This window comes from Orycteropus afer, unplaced genomic scaffold (assembly GCF_000298275.1).
Source record: "Orycteropus afer afer isolate SDZICR_OR568_19922 unplaced genomic scaffold, OryAfe1.0 scaffold00009, whole genome shotgun sequence".
NCBI classification, from domain to species: domain Eukaryota; kingdom Metazoa; phylum Chordata; class Mammalia; order Tubulidentata; family Orycteropodidae; genus Orycteropus; species Orycteropus afer.
Window position 1 is genome coordinate 16,108,910 of NW_006921596.1, and position 19,317 is coordinate 16,128,226.

Consider the following 19,317-nt stretch of genomic DNA (forward strand, 5'->3'; position numbering starts at 1 on the left):
CAAATACATGTTATATTGAGTAATTTCAGGAAGTGATTATAAAATTTGAGAGACAGCCAATGGATAGGTAAGGATAAATATTTTTCATCGATAATTTCTTTCTTTTTTTTTTTTTCACTTGTAATACCAGAACATTTATTACACAACTAAACATTGAAATCCTTAAGATGAACTGGATGCTCCAACAGTTGCCCTCTTGGGTTAGATGTTCTTTCGCAGAATTCATACCTGAATATATGGTACATAATTTTTAGGTGTCAAATCCACCCGGTACCGGTGGTTTTATGCCTTCTAACCTTGGCACTCCAGATATAGTTTCTAAAATCATGAAACACTTCACAGACTTGAGTGTCATTGCACAGAAGCTAAGTTAATCTTCTCTGTATGGTTCCAATTTTAGTATATGTGCTGCTGAAGTGAGTACTGATATTTTTCTTTGAGAGAGACTGAAAGAGAGAGAGAGAGAGAATATGTAAGAGAGAGATCCACACTCTGGACACATGGTGACGTCTGTTTGGTGAAGTGGAACAGCTGTTTGATCTCCGTATAGAAATAACCATTGTTTCTATCAGAGGTTCAATAAAGAAACTAGGAGTATGAGAAACCACATGTGTCATCCACAGTCACAGTCCTTGAGATGTAACTCATATGTCTATCTGTGCTGTGTATACAGTAGTATAACCTATGCATCCAAGGTGCTTGGATTCTCAGTGTGTGTAAGGGCATGACGTAACCTTTAGCTCATCTCCTGCTCACTTACAGTTCTGAACCCTCAACGTCAAACATCAGAATATACAGATGTGGCTGGCCAGGCTTTCAAGTGTCCTGGGAGTGAGAACCCCAAACAGGTTCATGCAAGCTCAGAAATGATGCTCAGTCTCTTTGAGTGTACGTGGTACCCCAAATTAAAGATTTCCTCTACAATTATTATGTTACTAATTAAATAATCAGTGAATTATGTGGTAGACAATTAGGTTGAATTAACAACAAAGTATTTGTAGACAACCTCTCCTCATACAGACTGCCCATCATTCAGTTAAGCACCACAAACCCTGGAAGATGGAACTAATGATTTCCTTTTTTCAAAATGAAAGAGTATTTCTAAGAAGGAAATAAAGGAGAGTGGGCCAAATTCTTTGTATGAGGAACACAACAGTGAGGCAATTAAAATAAATGTGATTTTCCAGATCAGGAAGACTTGGGCCTGTTAATTACTCCATGGCACCTCTCCTTGTCTCCTTCGTTTCCTTGCAGCTGTTTTTTGTTTTGTGATGCAGTTTGACATCCCTGGGGTTTTCCGTCCTGGGATTTGATGTGGAGACAGTTCCTCGCAGAATTGAGCTGCTTACTCAGTGTTTATTCTGTGTACAGATGAACCTCAACAGCAGGCATCCCGGCCACATGCTATTGGCAATGTGTTTCTAATGAGGAGGCTGAATCTGTCCCTCCTCTTTGCAGAGACGTCTGAGCTCTGATTTTCACATGTTAAGAGGGTCAATGAAACTTCAGAGCCCTGTGCTCTTTTGGAACCTAACATACTTCGGGGCTGACAAAATGCTACAAGTTCACTTCCTCTAACAGGCCTCTTAATATGAACGGGGAGACCCACTTTTTAATTCTCTGTCCTAGAAAAACCAATGGAAAGATAGTTTCTCTTCGCCTACCCATTGGTTGTCTTTCAAATTCCGTAATCAAAGCTTAGTACAGCTTTGACTGGGGTTGCTCCATTGGCGATTGGGAGTTCTATGACTGGGAAGTGGAGAATATTTTCAACCTTCGATTTCATGTAATATTAGGTCCCAAACATTGTTTTTAAGATGTGCATTATTAATGACACAATAAAATCTCATTAGCGAGTAGGGGTGATAGATGTGGTTTATCTAACATTAAGCAGAAATTGGCATCTGGAGGGAAGTACGACGATTCTGTGATCCCAGACACTGATATTGAACAAGCAGGGGCCAGGAGCAATCCACTATTGATTAGATGGTGCAAGTAATTATATTTACCGAGCCGTTTTATTGGGTGGGGCAGAAGGTGAGGTAGTTCTTCCTTTGAGTGGAAAGAGAGCAATCAACAAAGATGTTGTCGGTGAGAGCCCCAGAGCCAGTGTGATTTTTTTGGACTTTGCTCTGGTCTTGCTTTGGTCCTAATCATTATTTAGAAAGATAGCACATGCTGGAAGGTTTCCACCGGCTTCTTTGAGTATCAGGTTCAAATGCTTGTGTTTCTTGGAAGTTTCCTGGTACATCTTGAAGGAGGGCTAAACCCTTATATTCCATTCAATCCCCACTTCCACCTTCTTGCCCACCACCACCACTCACCAACATTAACAACTCCAGCAGCAGTAACATGACCACCGCTGCCATGATGAATAATATGACCACCATCACCACCATTGTGAGACCTCAATTCCCTCTGTTGCCATTACTACCTCCATCGCCATTACCACCATTACCAATGCCATCAACATCAATGAAATTACCATTAACTACCACCAACACCATTACCTGGTATCACTACACCACTCCTGCTACCACTGCCACCACCACTACTACCACATAGCCACAACCACCACCAATGCCACTACCATCATCACTACTACCGTGACCAACATCACCACTACTAACATCAACATCATTTAAAGCACCACTACCACCAGATTCCTACCCATCCTTCAAGGTCTGGCTCAACTACTTCTTCCTCCATGGAAGAGGGTCAGGTTCTCTTTGCCTCTCTGAATGCCCACAATAAGTTCCAGTACTGAGCACACTGTGCTGTGGTTATTTTTGTTCTTCTTAACTAGATAGTAAGTTCTTGGAGGCAGGACTTACAGCTATCCTATTACACATCGTTAACACTGTCTGGGAGGGGGCTTAATTCACATGCTTTAATTGAATGACTAAATTGGGTTTTTCATTTCCGTCCCTTGAAGGCAGATTTTATTTTGCCATTTCAACAGTCAATTTCATAACCAAAGAAGTGCTCAAAGATATGTATATAATTTCATCACAGCATTTGTGTACAACAACAACAAAGGAATCAACATAAAAGTCCATAAATCCAGAATTGGTTAAATGCATTATTGCTCATCTGTATAACTGAATATTGCACAGATATTTTTAAAGAAATGTAAAACTATATTTATTGACAAGAAAAGTATTCACAATATAGTATTAAATCATCAACAACAAAAGAGTTGCCATTGAATGGACTCCATCTAATTCCTAGTGACCCTATGGGTGTCAGAGCAGACCTGTGCTCCATAGCTTTTCAATGGCTGATTTTTTGGAAATGAATCACCAGGACTTTCTTCCAAGACATCTAAAGGTAGACTCAAACCTCTGAGCTTTCAGTTAACAGCCAAGAAGGGCGTTTGTTAACTGTTTGCACCCTGCCCCGCTCCCCCCACCCCCAAAACAAACAAACAAACAAATCTTCTCATAGCAACCCTGTAGGACAGATTAGAACTATCCCATAGGGTTTCCAAGGGTGTAATCTTAACAGAAGCAGACTGCCACATCTTTCTCCCACAGAGCTGTTGGTGGGTTCAAACCACTGGGCTTTCTGTTAGCAGCCAAGTGCTTAACCACTGTGCCTCCAGGGCTCCTTCACATTACGCAGGGACTCCTACATTTATAAAGAAGGTTACAGAAACAAGCAGATGATAAACTTTTTAAATTTTTTTTTTTTTTTTTTGCTACTGTAATAGATAATGCATAATGAGCAGATGCACCTATAGACAGATACCATGGACAATAGCCTGACTCGAACAATTCCCCAGAATGGTCATCTCTGGTGGGGGCAGAGGGTGAGACAGCAAAGAGCTTTCTTCGTTACATTTTTTCTGTTCTTTTCTGAATTAATTGTAACAAACAGCCATTAATAATCACTAACAATTAATATATCTTCATAATCACTACATGAAGCCCTAATGCTACAGTCATTATGTCTTCACATTGTGCAGTTAGTCTGCTTCCAGGTCTGACTTCTTCACCCATGACCCCATGAAGAATGCCACTGAGTATTCCCAGGGTTCCTGAGGAAATTCAAAGGGAAAGGATGTGTTTGGTGGTCACAGGACTTGGGATTTCACAGACAAGAGAAGTGAAAGGCATCCAAGTTGGTTGTCCTTAAAAAGAACTCCTTGCCGACTGTTTGAGGGGGTTTGATCTTAAAATCTTCAAGATGGAGTTTTAGCAAGGTCACCTTCCTTCTGAAGGATGTCACCTCTGCTCCCCCCTCAAGGTGATAATCACACTTTAAGGAAGCCCATGCCAGTATCTTAAGACAGAACTCAAATACGTGTCCCTTTTCCCGTAGAATCCTCCCACCACTCCCTACCAAGAAATATCCATGGTTATGGCAGACTCCTCCTATCCCACCGGCTCCCAAAATAGTTGGAGCAAAGCATGTTGTTCTTTGGATAAGCTGTTAGCATCAGGTTCTCAGTGTCAATTAAAATGTTTCCACACTTTAATGATGCTTGTGTTCTATTTGGCCAATGGAGAGTTTCAAGACCACAAATCAGTTTTAGTTCATTCATTCATGTTTTACCTACTATGTGGCAGGCAGAATCCCTGGATGGTGCAAATTGTTGACAAGGGGGGTGGGTGCTAGCCCAAAGGTTGGCAGTTTGAGTCTACCCAGAGGTGTCTTGAAGAAATGCTTGGTGATTTATTTCCACAAACTCAGACCTTGAAAACCCTGTGGAGTGTAGTTCTACTCTGACACATGTGGGGTTGCCAGGAGTCAAAACTGACTCAGTGGCACCTGGCTGGTAGATTATATGGCAGGCCCTGTAGCAGGAGTTGAAGGACACAGAATGTCCTTCTTTCATTCAGCACACATGTGTTGGGCACCTTCATGAGCCAGGCATTGTGCTTTGTGCTGGGGATGCAAAACTGAACAAGGAGATCCTAATGGGAGGAGACAGACCCACAACTATTTCACTTGAACCACCTGGTCCTTCCTCCCTGACATGTAGGAAAGCAAACCAACCAACCTACTGAATTGATTCCAATTCATAGTGACCTCCCTAGGGTTTCCAAGGCTGTAAATCTTTACAGAAGCAGACTACCTCATCTTTCTCCCACAGAGTGGCTGGTGGGTTCAAACTGCCAACCTTTTGTTTAGCAGCCCAATGCCTTAACCACAGTGCCACCAGAGATCCTTTGATGTGTTGGAAGTATCCACTAAATAAGTGGCCACTCTGGCTTCAGGGATAAGAAAGAAGCAGGTCCCTTGGTGCAAGTCTGCCACTAACTCAGGGAGTGACTTTGTGCCAGTTAAAGATTTCCTTTCTCTAGATACTTTACTTCCATCTGATTTGGTTTGAACACAATACATTATTGTCATCTGCCAGAAAATTGTCATAATCAAGCTAGAAATCTGCAAAAGCTATGCTGTCAATGCTACCCCATAGATATGGCCTTTTGGGGAGTTGTACATAAGGTGGCTCTGTCCAGGTGGACCTAGGGACCAAGGTTGGAGGTGGGAGTGTGTCCTGGCCTGATTAAAAGTCAGAACTGGTATTGCTCAATCTGGCCTTTTCTTCCTCATATGAATGCCATGTTAAACAGTTCTGAAAAAGATAATCTTATTTTGATCTCAACAATTCAAGCAGATTCCACTTATGAATATACAGTCCTTCATTTTGTACCTCAAGTGGACTATGTGAGCCCGTGTCTGGTCTACCAGCCTCAGGAGGGAATTGCAAGAGGGTCAGCTTTGAGGTGAGCAGGATCATCAAGACCATAGGGATGACAGATACTGGAAGAAAAATAGAATGGATTGGAGTGGAGGGGATGAGAGTAACAACTGGCCCAAGGAGAAAATCAAAGGCATCTAGTTTTTAACAGGCCCATAATTTATGGCCCCCTGAGCTAATCTAGAAATTACCTTGGCATTGATTAACCCTGACACGCAGTCAGTAAATCTCCACGGTGACCGAAAATGGGGCCTAGGTTTCAAAGACACTTTCCAGGAGGAATGGAGTTGTGATCTAAGCTGCGGCCGGTGAACAGAAAGTCCTCCTCTCTAGCAGGCGCACCCTCTCTCCTCCTGTAGAACTAGCCTCCCCCACTCAAGTCGGCACTGGGAGGGCACTGTCCCCTTCTAGGCTCTAGAAACATCTCACTGAAAACATGTCCTCTTTGCATCACCCCTGATGGGAAGAGGAACTCAGATAACAGAAACAGATCCATATCTGTTGTTAGGTAGCTTTGTTTCCACACATGATATATGGTTCCGGAGGAGGAGTTAGAAAACAAATTATTGTGTCTCCTCACCAGTGACAGGTCTTTAGTGGTGCCGACTGGAGAGAAGAGATGTTGGAGATTAGCAGTTACCTCACAATAGCTCCACTGTACAGGAAAAGTGTCTTAAGTTTATCTATTGTTAAGTGATATAATTTATCGTCATCAAGGGTTAAGGAGCAATTCCAGTCCTTTTCTACTGCAGGAACAGAGATTTATAAGATGATGCCCAAATTTAGACGTTGAGGTGCTACCAGCAGAAATGTTCCCCAAAGCTGATGCTTTGTGTGTGTCTGAAGGCAAGTCATTCACGGAGCTAATTTGAGGCTCTCCTCAGAAACTATATTTGCTTTCTGAGCGCATGGTGAGTTTTCATTTGGGCTCTGACCAGCTGACAGCTATGCAAGTTTGTAGATACCAGTAATTGAATATAGATAACCTTGATGGTTGACCTCGTCAGAGCCAGGCCTGGCTGCTTCCCATTGTTCCTGGTTTTGCCAGTTGATACTAAACTGCTGCCAGATGAATTTATATATTAAGAATTCACTGCAGTGGGAATTGCTTATCGTTCCCTGGTCTCTCCTGGAAGCTTCTATTTACTTGACGTAGTGAGCTGGGAATAAAAGCCGTGATTTGACTGTTCACTATTAGTGGTGGAGGGCATCGTGTTGGAAACACTTTATTAATTTCTAAAAACAATGGAGGGGTTCCTGCTTTTGCTTTACACAAACCGTAAGGAGCGGCTCTCATCCCACAGAGCTGCTTGTGGCTATCAGAAGTTGGTTCACAGCTATCTTCTTAGCATTCAATTTAGCTTAAAAGCAGAGTTTGAAGTGAGTTCTGCGCTGTCACCAATGTGAAACTATTGTGTTTTAAGGGAGGGATTGGAGGAGGTTCAGAATTTATGTTTAACTCAGAGAGACACTTTTAAAAGTCTCTAAGAGACAGTAAAAAGATCAGTGGTTGCCAGGGGCTCGAGGCTGGGGGATGGTGGTGAATGGGTGGAGCCCAGCCATTTTAAGGGCAGGGAAACTACTTTGCATGATACTGTAGTGGTGGCCACATGACATGATGCTTTGTCACAACCCATGTTGTTGTTGTTGTTGTTATGTGCCGTGGAGTCGGCCCGACTCATAGCGACCCCTCCTTGGGTTTCTGAGGCAGTATCACTACGGAAGTAGGATTGCCCAACCTTCCTTCCAAGGATATACTCCTTGGAAAGCTCAATCATGGAAGAATAGAAGGGTTCTTCCATGCACAGAGAGACAGCTTGGGACAGGAGTGCATGGGAGGGAAGGACACAGGGAAGAGGTAACTACGGGAAGGAAGTGGGAGAGGAACTGTTTCATTGTGGGAAACTGCAGTCAATGTCATGAGACAAAGTGAATGTGAGCTGCTGTCTGGAAAATGAATTTGCTCTGTAAACTTTCACCCAGATCGCAATAAAAATTTGAAAAACAAACAAACATGTCTTTAAGAAGGAAAGGAAGCTGTGATCCATTCTGTGGAGAGAGAAGAGCAAGTTAGAAGGCCACATGGAGAGTTTGATCAAAGTTAGCTGGGTATTTCATTAGGAGCCCCAGTGGCTCAACAGTTAAGCTGCTAACTGAAAAGTTGGCAGTTCAAGTCCACTTGGTGGCTCCTCGGGAGAAAGACCTGGAGATCTGCTCGTGTAAAGTTTACAGCCTAGAAAACCCTATGGGGCAGTTCTACTCTGTCACATGGGGCCACTGTGAGTTGAAATCAACTGGACAGCACCTAACAACAATAGGAGTCGAAATGCACTTGATGGCACCCACCCACAACTTGTCTGTTAGGCACAGGATCGTCAGCAGAATGCTAATGACGGGGATCTCTCTGTGACGGCTCCCCAGCAATGTCTGCTTTCTTCTTTGTACTTTTCTCAATTGTCGAAATGTCAACAGCAAACACAGATCACTTTGGCAATAGGAACAAAGATGAAGCTGTTGAGAAAAATATTTCCTAGAAGGCATGTTTTCTAGCCTTCTGGAAGCTGATCTGTATTTCTTGAGTCTCTCGTTCCACTGGCTTTGAACTGTGCAGCCAGTGCTGGGGGGCTAGGAAAGGACAGTGGCGATGTCCCTGTTAGAGGCAAAGAGGGCAGAGGATGGCATCCTGGACAGAGAAGGAGGAGCGTACGCAAAGGCGAATAGCTCACATAGCCCCCATTGAACCAGAAGAATATTGACTGCTAATAACACAGGGATGGTTCTGAGGGGCTGGCTTTGGAAACGACGCGGGCGGGAGCTCCCGAGGCCGTCTCTGCCAAGCGACTGTGTGTCACTGCTCAGCTGAGGGGATCAGCCTTTGATGCTTTCAACATCAGAACATCAGAGCTGTTCTTCATCCTGAGAAGGAAGGTTCGGGTTAGTCAACCAGGGCAAATAGCTCAAGGGAAATTTCATTTTCCCTTTGTCGGGCCCCCTGCTTTCATCTGCTGGGATGTACATTCCAACTACCACACAGAGAGAAGAAGGCTCTCTGGACCCAGGTGTGTGCAGCCAATTTGGGGTCTGAGTGGGGAGGAGGTGGCAACCTCAGCGCCGGAGGCCTTCTGGGGACCCGTGACTCAAAGTCTGGAGGAAGGAGCTGCTGCAGGCCTGAAATGACCCTTCCACTGTGCCCTCCACACGACCCATGAGCACTGGCCAGGGAATTTTTCAACCTGGCTGGTCCAACCGGTCTGGCCTCCCTTTCCAACAAGGACAGCCCTGTTTGTGTCTCTGCTGCTCTGGGCTCTGGGCATGTTTACCTTATAATGAAAGGAATGAAGGGCAGGTAAGGGTGCCAATAGTCATTGCCTTCCTCTGTAACCTGAGTGCACTGGATCTGGAAGTCCTGGGTTCAAATCCAGGCACTGCCACCTATTAATTAACTGTGAGCAATTAATTTCATCAGTCTCTGGCTTAGTTTCTTCATCTGTAGAATAGGTATCATATTTAACCAGTTACTGTCAAGTTGACTCTGACTCCAGACAACCCTATGTGTGTCAGAGTGGAACTGTGCCCCATAGAGTTTTTAGTGGCTGAGTTTTCAGAAGTAGATCATAGATCTTTCTTGCAAGGTGCCTCTGGACATATACCACCCTTAAACTTTTTGGTTAGCAGTGAGTGAGTTAACCCTTTGCACTACCCAGGGACTTCAGATATGATGTTAGTATGAACCCTAGGGGGTATGTTGAAGATACAAAGACTTAATATACAAACAATGTTAACTACTCTGCCTGGTTCTAGAAAGGACTCCGGGAACATCAGCTATCACTGAAAATATCCATTTGATACTCATTGGACAACAGTCTGGAAATTCTCAGTAGCTTAAAGGCAGCTTCAGAGATGACTACGTCTTCCAAAGTGGAAATAATGTTCATAAAGCAAAACCATGATTTTAGAAAAATGACTACAGCTTGGCCAAGACTACGTTCCATCACCGAAGGCTTATTGAGCACTTTGTAGTTCTGAGTAATGTGCTTCTTTTATTGGGATGAGCTATACTTGGACTCAGCTCTTGGGAGTTCAATACCCACTGGCTGAGCCAGAGCCTGGGGGAAGCTAGGAGTATTGGTGTGGGCCAGATGGGAGAGAAGGAGAGCGAGAAGCAGGCTGATGATGGAAGTCAAGCCAGGAATCAGGAGTCCTCAGTCCAGGAGGTCAGCAGAGCAGGAGATGCCACCTGATCACAAGGTCCAGGCGGTCCACCGTCTGCAATCTGAGAGGTCTGGTCAGGCCAGGTGGGTCATGGGACAACCACGGAGGTGACTGTGACCTGGGGCTCAACATTATTTGCCCTCCAGCATGCTTAATGGTATCTGTGAAGTTTGGGGGTCTCAGGTGTTTTTGGAAAGTCATTTCAGAGTGTTAGGTGGCAGCAGCTGGCCTGAGGCTGGCTGGAGGAGCAGGAGAAGAAGAAAGATTGCCACGGGGGACTCTGGCTCCTACTCTTGAGAGCCAAGTGTGGCATTAGGATGCAGGCTCTGGAGTCCATGGCATGCAAGCCATGGCTGGAAAGGTCTGCTGATCAGCCATCTCTTGAGGGGCATGAGAGCATGAACATCCTATAGCTACCACCTGAGATGATTCATTTATTCAATCAACACATACTTATTAAATACCAACTACATGTAAGGAACTGTGCCTGTTGGGAGCTCTGGTAGTGTAGTGCTTAAGGCACTTGACTGCTAACCAGAAGGCTGATGGTTCAAACCCACCAGCCACTCTTCAGAAGGAAGATGGGGCAATCTACTTCTGTAGTGATACTGCCTTGGAAACCCAAGGAGGGGTCACCATGAGTCGGGTCCAACTAGACGGCACATAACAACAACAACAACAACACATGTAAGGAGCTGTGCCTAGTGCTGTAAATTTTTTTTAGAACCAGATTTATCTAGGATTTCATACCCAATGCTTCAGTATGCCAAGAATCACCTCGGAATCTGTTCAAAATGCAGATTCCATGGCTTCACTCAAGCGATTCTCATTCATGGGGCCCGGGCATTTGAATTTTGAGCAAGTGTAAATATTGCCTTACTGAAGCCAAGGAGCCCTGTACACCTGTTTGCCCACCTAGCTATCATTTCCTGAGCACCCACTATGTGCCAAGCACCAGGTTGGACCCTGGGTACCAGAAAACATAGCCCTTGCCTCAGGTAGCTTATAGTTACTGCAAAGGGTTGCGTTCAACAGCCACACTGTATCCTACTATTTCCAATGATATAAGTTTTTGAAAGGGGATTTTAAAAAAATCTAAAGAAGAGACAGAGACACATTTATGTTCATGAGTCTGTTCTAGTCATTTTATAGAATTTATACTGAGTAAAACTTACTGAACACTTACTATGAGCTAGCTATTTTAAGAACCCACCAGCTGTTCTGTGGGAGGAGAGACCTAGTGATCTGCTCCCATAAAGATTATAGCCTTGAATACCCTATGGGGTAGTTCTAGCCTGCCCTTCAGAATCACTGTGAGTTGGAATCAACGCCACGGCACACAACAACACATGGTTAGTCCTTGGAACAATCGAAATTAGTGCTCCGAGTATTCCCATTGTACAGATGAGGAAACAGAGATATAGGAAGGCTCACTTCTCAAAGTCCCATGGAGGCAGAATCTGAACCCAGCAATCTAACTCCAGAGACAGTGCGCTATCACCCTACTCCTCAACTCAGTGTGCTATTACTGCGGCTTTGAGGCTGAAAAGTAATGCTGCAAAACCAGTTATGCTGATACTGTTTCTGCGCAACTACAGGGAAAAAAAAAAAAAAGCTTCTATTTTGATTTGCATTTTACAAAATGCAAGGGCATCTTTACCTTCTTGGGTGACAAGGGAGGAGTAAGAAGGTAGAGTTGAGAGAGAGAGAACATTGAAACTTCACAAATAGCAAGTCCAAGGGTTTGATTTCACAAACAGCTGAAAATCTCAAAATGGAAAATGCGTTTGGATTGGCAAAACTTCAAGAATTTGATAATATCAAAATGTGGGCAAAAGAACGGGGAAGTGGGTCCTCTCATATACTGCGGATAGGTGTGTAAATTGGTTCAAACATCTTACACAGGGGTGGGTTACTCAGTCAGCAAGGTAAGCTTTGATGTGGTGAAAGATGTGTGAAACTATTCACTATAGATCAATAAGTAAGCACAAGTAAGCCCTTGGTCACCTTGTTTACTGGGTGCTCCATCCCTGTCAGGGACTGTAAATTTGAAAAGAGGCTTTGATTCTGCAGGAAGGTGCTGCAGGGTTGGGAGAGACACAGATGCCAGCCATACCTAGAAGCAGAATCTTTGATGTGATGAAAAAATGTGACCTTGCTCACTACAGATTAGTGAGTAAGCACAAGCAAGCCTGTGCTACCTTGCTTGTTGAGTAATCTGACACCAATCTTGCAGGTTCATTTGGCAATATCTAGTAAAATTTCAAGTGTGCATGCTCTATGATTGTGTAAATCCACTTTAAATATATCCACGTGTGTCCATGAGATGGTGAAAGCGTGTTCATGAGAATATTGGAAAAACTAGAAACAACCTAAAATATCCACCAATAAGGGGACATGGTGGGAAAAAAAATTCCAACTCATAGACTCTTCCAGCAAGACCTCACATTGCTATGTCAAGCCCAGGACTTAGGAAGCTCTTCTAACTCTTTGAGGCAGTGTTAGAAACATGGCTTCTGGCCTAGACTGCTAGCCAGGAATCTTGACTCCTTTTACTAACAGTTTGATCCTTGCCAATTTTCTTGATCTCCCTGTGCCTTTGTTTCTGCACCTATGAAATGGGAGTGATAATATAATAAGACTTTGTTCACAGGGTAAAGGCATCCACGCAGGTGAATCCCCTTGAATGGTGTTTGTTACCTAGCACTGCTGTGTATCAGTCCCAGTTGCTATGGAGTGGATTCCAACTCATGGTGACTCCCCATGTGTCAGAGGAGACTTGTGCTCCCTAGGGTTTTCAACAGGTCAGTTTTAGAAATACATTGCCAGGCTTTTCTTCCAAGACACCCATGAGTGAACTAGAACCTCCAAACTTTTAGTTAGCAGCTGAGCATGGTAATGATTGGCACCAGGGACTCCGCTTTGCTACATGTTGTTGTTATGTGCCGTTGAGTAGGACCCGACTCATAGCGACCCCTCCTTGGGTTTCCAAGGCAGTATCACTATGGAAGTAGATTGCCCCATCTTTCTTCCAAGAAGTGGCTGGTGGGTTTGAACCACTCCTGCTTTGCTACATAGTGCTCAGTAAATGGGAGATGGGAGGAGATGATAATGATTGCCTGTTCCTGGCTCTGGGAGCTCTGGTAGCGTAGTGCTTAAGGCACTTGGCTGCTAAGCAGAAGGCTGGCAGTTCAAATCCACCAGCCACTCCTTGGAAGGAAGGTTGGGCAATCTACTTCCGTAGTGATACCGTCTCAGGAACCCAAAGAGGGGTCACTATGAGTCAGGTCCTACTCGATAGCACATAACAATAACAACAATAACATGCCTGGCTCTGTCTCAGATATTAATTGGAAAAGTGAAAAAGAAAAAAGAGAGGAGAGAACAAAGTTCAGCAGAGAAATGAGTTGACTTGTATGAACAAACTTGAAGGTTTGATCCTTACTTGTTCACAAACTTGGTAGGATGATCTAGTAGTGAGGAAAATGATTAGAGAAATGATATGGTGGCTCTGATGGAGGGGAAGGTGTAAGAAAAAAATAGGGCGTTTCACAGAAGCAAGACCTTAAGGTTTCAGTGTGGAAGCATTGATGTTTATTAGATGCAAATATGGTGGCCAGACAGTCAGCTGCCATGGTGAAACTAACAAGAGCTTAATCTGGTCAGGCTGGACAGAGATGGTGTCACTTCAGCTGCACTGACAATCTCTTTTATCATCTTGAGAGTCTGAAATATTGCTCAGGGTTTTCCCACCATGAGGGGAACGTGTTTATTTCAGTAGAGCTGTTGGCTCCAACAGAAATGTTGCTGCCTCCACCAACAAACGTCCTTGAACTCCAGCACCCAAACGTTAGCTCTTTCTCAGGGGCCTGGCTGCTGCTCTCTGCAGCCTTGCCTCCTGCCCCTGGCAGCTCCTGGGGAGCAGCAATGGGGTTTCTTAAGAGTCAGCGATTAGCAACGTCTCTCCTAAAACCCATGCGCATGGAACAATGAGGAGAATGCTTTTCGTTTTGCAGACATTTCCCAGGCCTCCTCCCTGATAAATGACAGATTCTGTGGCATATCCAACTAATGCCTCGCCTCCAGTTCTAGCTCCGAGGCCTCGCCTCTGCCATGAAGCAATTTTCATTTCAGGGAAGACGTAGGAGTCACGTTCCAAACTGCTGCTGAATAATTCCGAGGCATCTGCAGAGATTCCAAAGCAGCCACTCTGCTCTGTTGACCAACACAATTAAACCTCCAGCATTCCCTGCTGCAGTACAAATACAATCATATCTACTTAATGTCAGCCGATTAAGTCATTGGGGCTGCAAAATGGTAAACAGATATTAATAACCCACCTAAAAGTGAGTCGATTGAGGGGAGTGGACTATCATGGCAGGTTCTTAGGCCTTAAGGCGGAAAAGTTCACACCTTCCTGACACTGCTATAAAACACTGCAACATTAGAACTTTTCAACCATATCTAAAAGGCCAATTTAGGTTTATTCCCATCCCCGTTTATGGCCATGGTTCAGCAGGTGTAAACCGGTAATAGCTGTGGTCCAGGGCTGGGTGGATGCCAGCACAGATGTGTTCAGTCAAATGACTAATTGAAAACCTTAAACAAAATCAGCAGCCTGGCCATTTCGCCTGCATAATAAAACAGTGTTGATAAAGGCAGTGGGGAAAAAAAAAAAAAACACCCATCTCATCATCAGTGCCATTAACAATCATGAGTAAAGATGAAAACAACGCATGGTTTATTCTGCAAATGAAGGCATATAACTAGATGGTTTCCCAGGGGCCCATTACCCATTTTAATAATACATCAAGGAGCCTGAGCAAACAGTTTGTATGTGCAAACCAAACAGCGCAAACTATTTACAGTTACCGCGTACAGAGACAACTCCCAGCACTCTGGATTTAACAAATTTATAAAGGTACATAACATGATAGCTATTAGCAAAATTAAAAGAGAACTATTATAGACTTGCAGTCTGCCACGCTCACTCACTAGTCAAGAAGGACTGCCAAGACCAACTTCCAATTCAGAAGAACTCCCTCCCTGTTTTGTTTTTTTTTTCCTTTCCTCCTGGAGAGCAGCCTGACTTGGACTCAAATTATGTGCATGAATAATAAACTACCATCTAATTAAAAACTGTAGTTAAATATGCAAAAATTAATGGTAATAAGATTGTGCAATACCTCCGAGTATAGGCACTTTATAAATTACCCAAAAGAGCTCTTTCTCTTGACCCAAACAGGGGGTAATGGAAACTTCTTTGAGCACTCTTGGTCCTGGCACCCCATGGTGACCCTTGATGACCCACCTATACTCATGACCACGCTAGAGAATGACTAACCTCAGGTGGAATTCCAGGCCAGAGAATTCCCTGGTAGTTCTTGAATGTGATAGAAACTACAAGCATTATGTTGGGCATTGTGCAAAAGGCTGGGTGGTGTAGGAGGATGAGGCGGGGCGTTGTCATCTCAATAATGAGGGTGGCTGGACAAAGTGACCCTGGTAATAAGAAATTGGTGGCATGGTCTATTTTTGGACTTGTTTAACAGTGTCTCTTTACAAGCTGTCCAGAGTCTTGTTACTTTCCCCGTGACCAGTGCCAAGTTTTATCCACACCCCGGATGTACAAAGCATTCAGAGGAGAGCATCCTCATGTCAGCACCATCACACGAGGCAAGGGCTGGTTCCAGAAACTCCTCCCGAATGGCCAATCTGTTTCCTCCTTTGCAGTCTCAGAAGGCTGCCACCAGCAACTCCCGCCTACATTCTCCTCAGCCCCGTTTAAAGAAGCCATTGGTCTTCTACTTGCTCTGAAACGCTCCTGGCCCTTGACTGGGCATTTGGGACTGGCCCAGGCTCATGAGCACCTGCCTTCACATCTGTTTTAGGGAGAAGAAACTAGAACTTACCCATTGTCTCTGCTTAAAGCTTCTGAGTCGTAACTGGCCCCAATCTCTGTCACCCTATTTCCTGCATGACGGGTGATTCTGCTTGATACTTGATGATAAACGGAGTGACAGAGGCCTTTAAGAGGAGAAGGTGATCTTGGTGCAGTAGACAATTTCAAACCCACAATGTATGATTCCTGCTTTTTCTTTTTCATCTGTTGAAATGAAGTCAGACATGCTGAAAAGTAAGGATTTCTTTGGGGAGGTATTTCTCATTCTGATGGGCCTGATGGACTGTTCCCTCTCAACACCTTCCTGAGCATGCCAAAATCATCCTGCTCATGATAAGAGTTTCTTGTCAAGTCAGGAGGTATTTGAGTCAATTGATACGTTCTTGACAGCCCTGTACACCAGGCCGTTCATCAGCTATGCAAGAGAACAGTCGTGATGTCAGCCTAGTGGTGATTTTGTTCACTGCCAGCTGACCTTCTCTGATTCTGAGATTTGTATTGTAATGTTTGGAACTTTGAGAAAATGATTAACTTGATTTGGTTTTTTTTTTTTTTTTGGTTCTTTTTCCTGTTGAAGAAATCTATATTTCTCCTTTCCTATCTCCCAGGTTCTGCTGGAATTTCTCAGATGGCAACAAAGTTTTAATAGTACGTGCATGTTGGTGATAATTTCTAGTGTTTGACATGGCAAAGATACTAAGGTGGACAGGTTACACTTATGTTTGGGTATCCTAAAAGTCTTTCCCAAAGAGAAGAAAGGCTGAGGGGAGGGGCCAAGGGAAGGGGGTTGGTTTTCTCCTTAGTCATCTTTCATGAGAGAAATCTCTCCCTAGGGACCTCAGCAGACTTCTTGTAATGACTCAATCATAACTGGGTCACATGTCCACCTCTAAAGCAAACAAAGGAAACAGAGTAAGGATTACCATATTTGGCTTTGACCATTATGATTCTTTTACTGGAGTTGCCATTGGAAACCCAACCAATACAGGACTTCTGTTATCAAGAGAAAAAGCAGGAGGATGATTGTAGGATGGGTAACCAAGAATGTCTGGCAAACCCTATGAGGGCAGAGGTTATTATTATCATCTGAGAGATGTGGAAACTGAAGGTCAGATAGGTAAAGTACAGGTTTCAATGCACATGCAACTTACAAATGATAGAACTAGGTCGAGAAGTCAGATCTTCACTTTCCTGATTTAGTGTTCATTTAACTACACTCAACCGTAAATGGATATTAAATTTAAAACTCTGAGCTCACAATGTACCATTATTAGTCCTGATTTGTTCTATTGCTAGAGAGCTTAACCTCTCTGCCAAATTTTGTAGGATTAGTCAAATCTGGGCACTTCCATGAGGGCATGACATTCGCACATATCCTAACAGAAAACAAAATGCTGCTGTTTTTCATGGTGGGCAGAGCCTTTTGTCAGTTGTCACTTTCGGCATTATCCATTCTGTTGTTATGTCAGTCCCTTCTGTAAGAATCCATGCAACAAGTTCCTCAAAGAATTTATGATCAGGAAAAATATTTCCCTCCAGATAAACTTATATACCTGCTTTTGATCAGACCACAAGATGAACTGCAAAGTTCATCTTGACCATTTTAATGCCTGTCAGGGAGCTCAAACTCACTGCCATCGAGTCAGACCCAACTCATAGCAACCCCTCCTGGGGTTTCCAAGGTAGTATCACTACGGAAGTAGATTGCCCAACCTTCTTTCCACTCCTCGGAAGGTCATGTTCTTATGGAAGGGCCTAGATTAGACTAACCCTACAAAATCTGGCAGAGAGGTTAAGCTCTCTAGCAATAGAACAGATCGGGACTAATAACAGTACATTGGGAACAATTACTCAGTACATGTTTTGGCATGGATCAGCTGGGCTTGGGTCATGTGCAGTGCCTGGGATAACATAAGCTCCCACTCAAGGAGGCAAATGAGTGAGAAATGATTCTATGCTATTTGAACTGGCTTTTGTTTATATACAAAAGAGTCAATCCTTGCAAAACGTCACTGCCTATTATTTGTTTAATTGTATGCCTATGACACACTCTACAATCACAAAGTACTAGAGTAGAGGACTCCTCCCAGCTCTAACTCCAGAGTCAGAAGAGCAGTGAGCAAATTCACCTCCATGAGAACTGCTTAATTAAAGAGAAATCTGACATTTCCTGATGTTTGCCAAGTCATCGTTCTTTAAAATTACCTTAAATATATTTGCTCACCGTTCAATAGCTGGAACTTATCTGGGCAGAGGAGGAGAATGGGTCATTTTCTCTCTGGCTAATGCTCAAAAAGCACTGTGATCACCTGCAGATAGTCCTACTTCCCCACCTCTTCAAGTCAACAGGACCTTCTATTTATTCATTTAGAGAGAAGTTGACCTGCCCCGAGCATACACAAAACCCAAAGCCACCTGCAGTTGCCATGGAAATGTCGTTGTTTGACCAGACCTCGTCATTGCCTGGCAGAGGCTCCGACCAACTGCAGAGTGGAGCTAGGGATTTGGTTCACGAGTGAGCACAGCCACTCACCTTATTGTAAACATTCCTGTGTGTGTTCATTAGGGAGAAAGGAATTTCTCCTGGGAGCAAGGAGTTTCCTGCGTGTTTAGGTGTTTGTCATTCTGGTTATGGGAGCCCAGGGTAATTGTTTAAATATAGGTTTAAAATGATGACTATTTGATTTCTGGAAGAATATGTTGTTTGTAAACAATGTAGGGATCTATTTATTGATGAAAGAAAACCCCTTCTGCTGATATATTTGAAATTTCCATAAAAGTGGAGGTGCACAAGGGTCAACAGATTGGTGACAAAGTGGGAAGAAAATGCAATGGGTCAAAACTTAAATCAATTACCCAATAACTGTTTATTGAGCACCTACTATGTACCTATGAGTCTTGATGGCACAGTGATCAGAATTCTCAGCTGTTAACCAAAAGGTCAGCGGTTTGAACCCACCAACAGCTCCACAGGAGAAAGATGTGGCATTCTACTTCCACAAAGATTACAACCTCAGAAACCCTATGAGGCAATTCTACTCTGTCTCATACGGTTGCTATGAGTCAGAATCAACTTGATGGCAGTGGATATTTTTTTACTCTCTGCATGGTATTGAGTTCAGTCTTGGAGGGAATGTGCAGAGGAATAAGACTTAATATTTAGTACCTGCCCTGAAGGTGATTCCATCTTCAGGGCTCACAAACTCAAGTGCTTCTCAGAAGCAGCATGAATGAGATATGCAAAGCACCAAGCCTATAGCAAACCAGAGGTCTCATGCCCCACCTAGACGGGGCATGCGTTCCAGCTCCCATGATGACTTTCATGTGTGAATGCTGGCCAAGTATAACTAGATCATCTCATCTCAAAAGAGTAATGAGAAATAGGACTTCTTATGTGAACTCTCCTTTTTAATATTACTTTCATTTAATTTAAGAGAAAAAAAAAACATTGTGAAGGAAAAATAAAACTCATCGGTTTGCTGTTTTTGTTGAA

At 43.6% G+C, this 19,317-nt stretch overlaps 1 non-coding gene across 1 annotated transcript; it reads right to left on the reverse strand.

Moving 5' to 3' along the window:
• Window positions 1–320: 320 nt before the first annotated feature.
• On the reverse strand, window positions 321–424 carry LOC122150637. The gene has a single exon (XR_006163779.1). It is a non-coding gene; the product is annotated as a U6 spliceosomal RNA (small nuclear RNA).
• Between the last annotated feature and the right edge of the window lie 18,893 nt (window positions 425–19,317).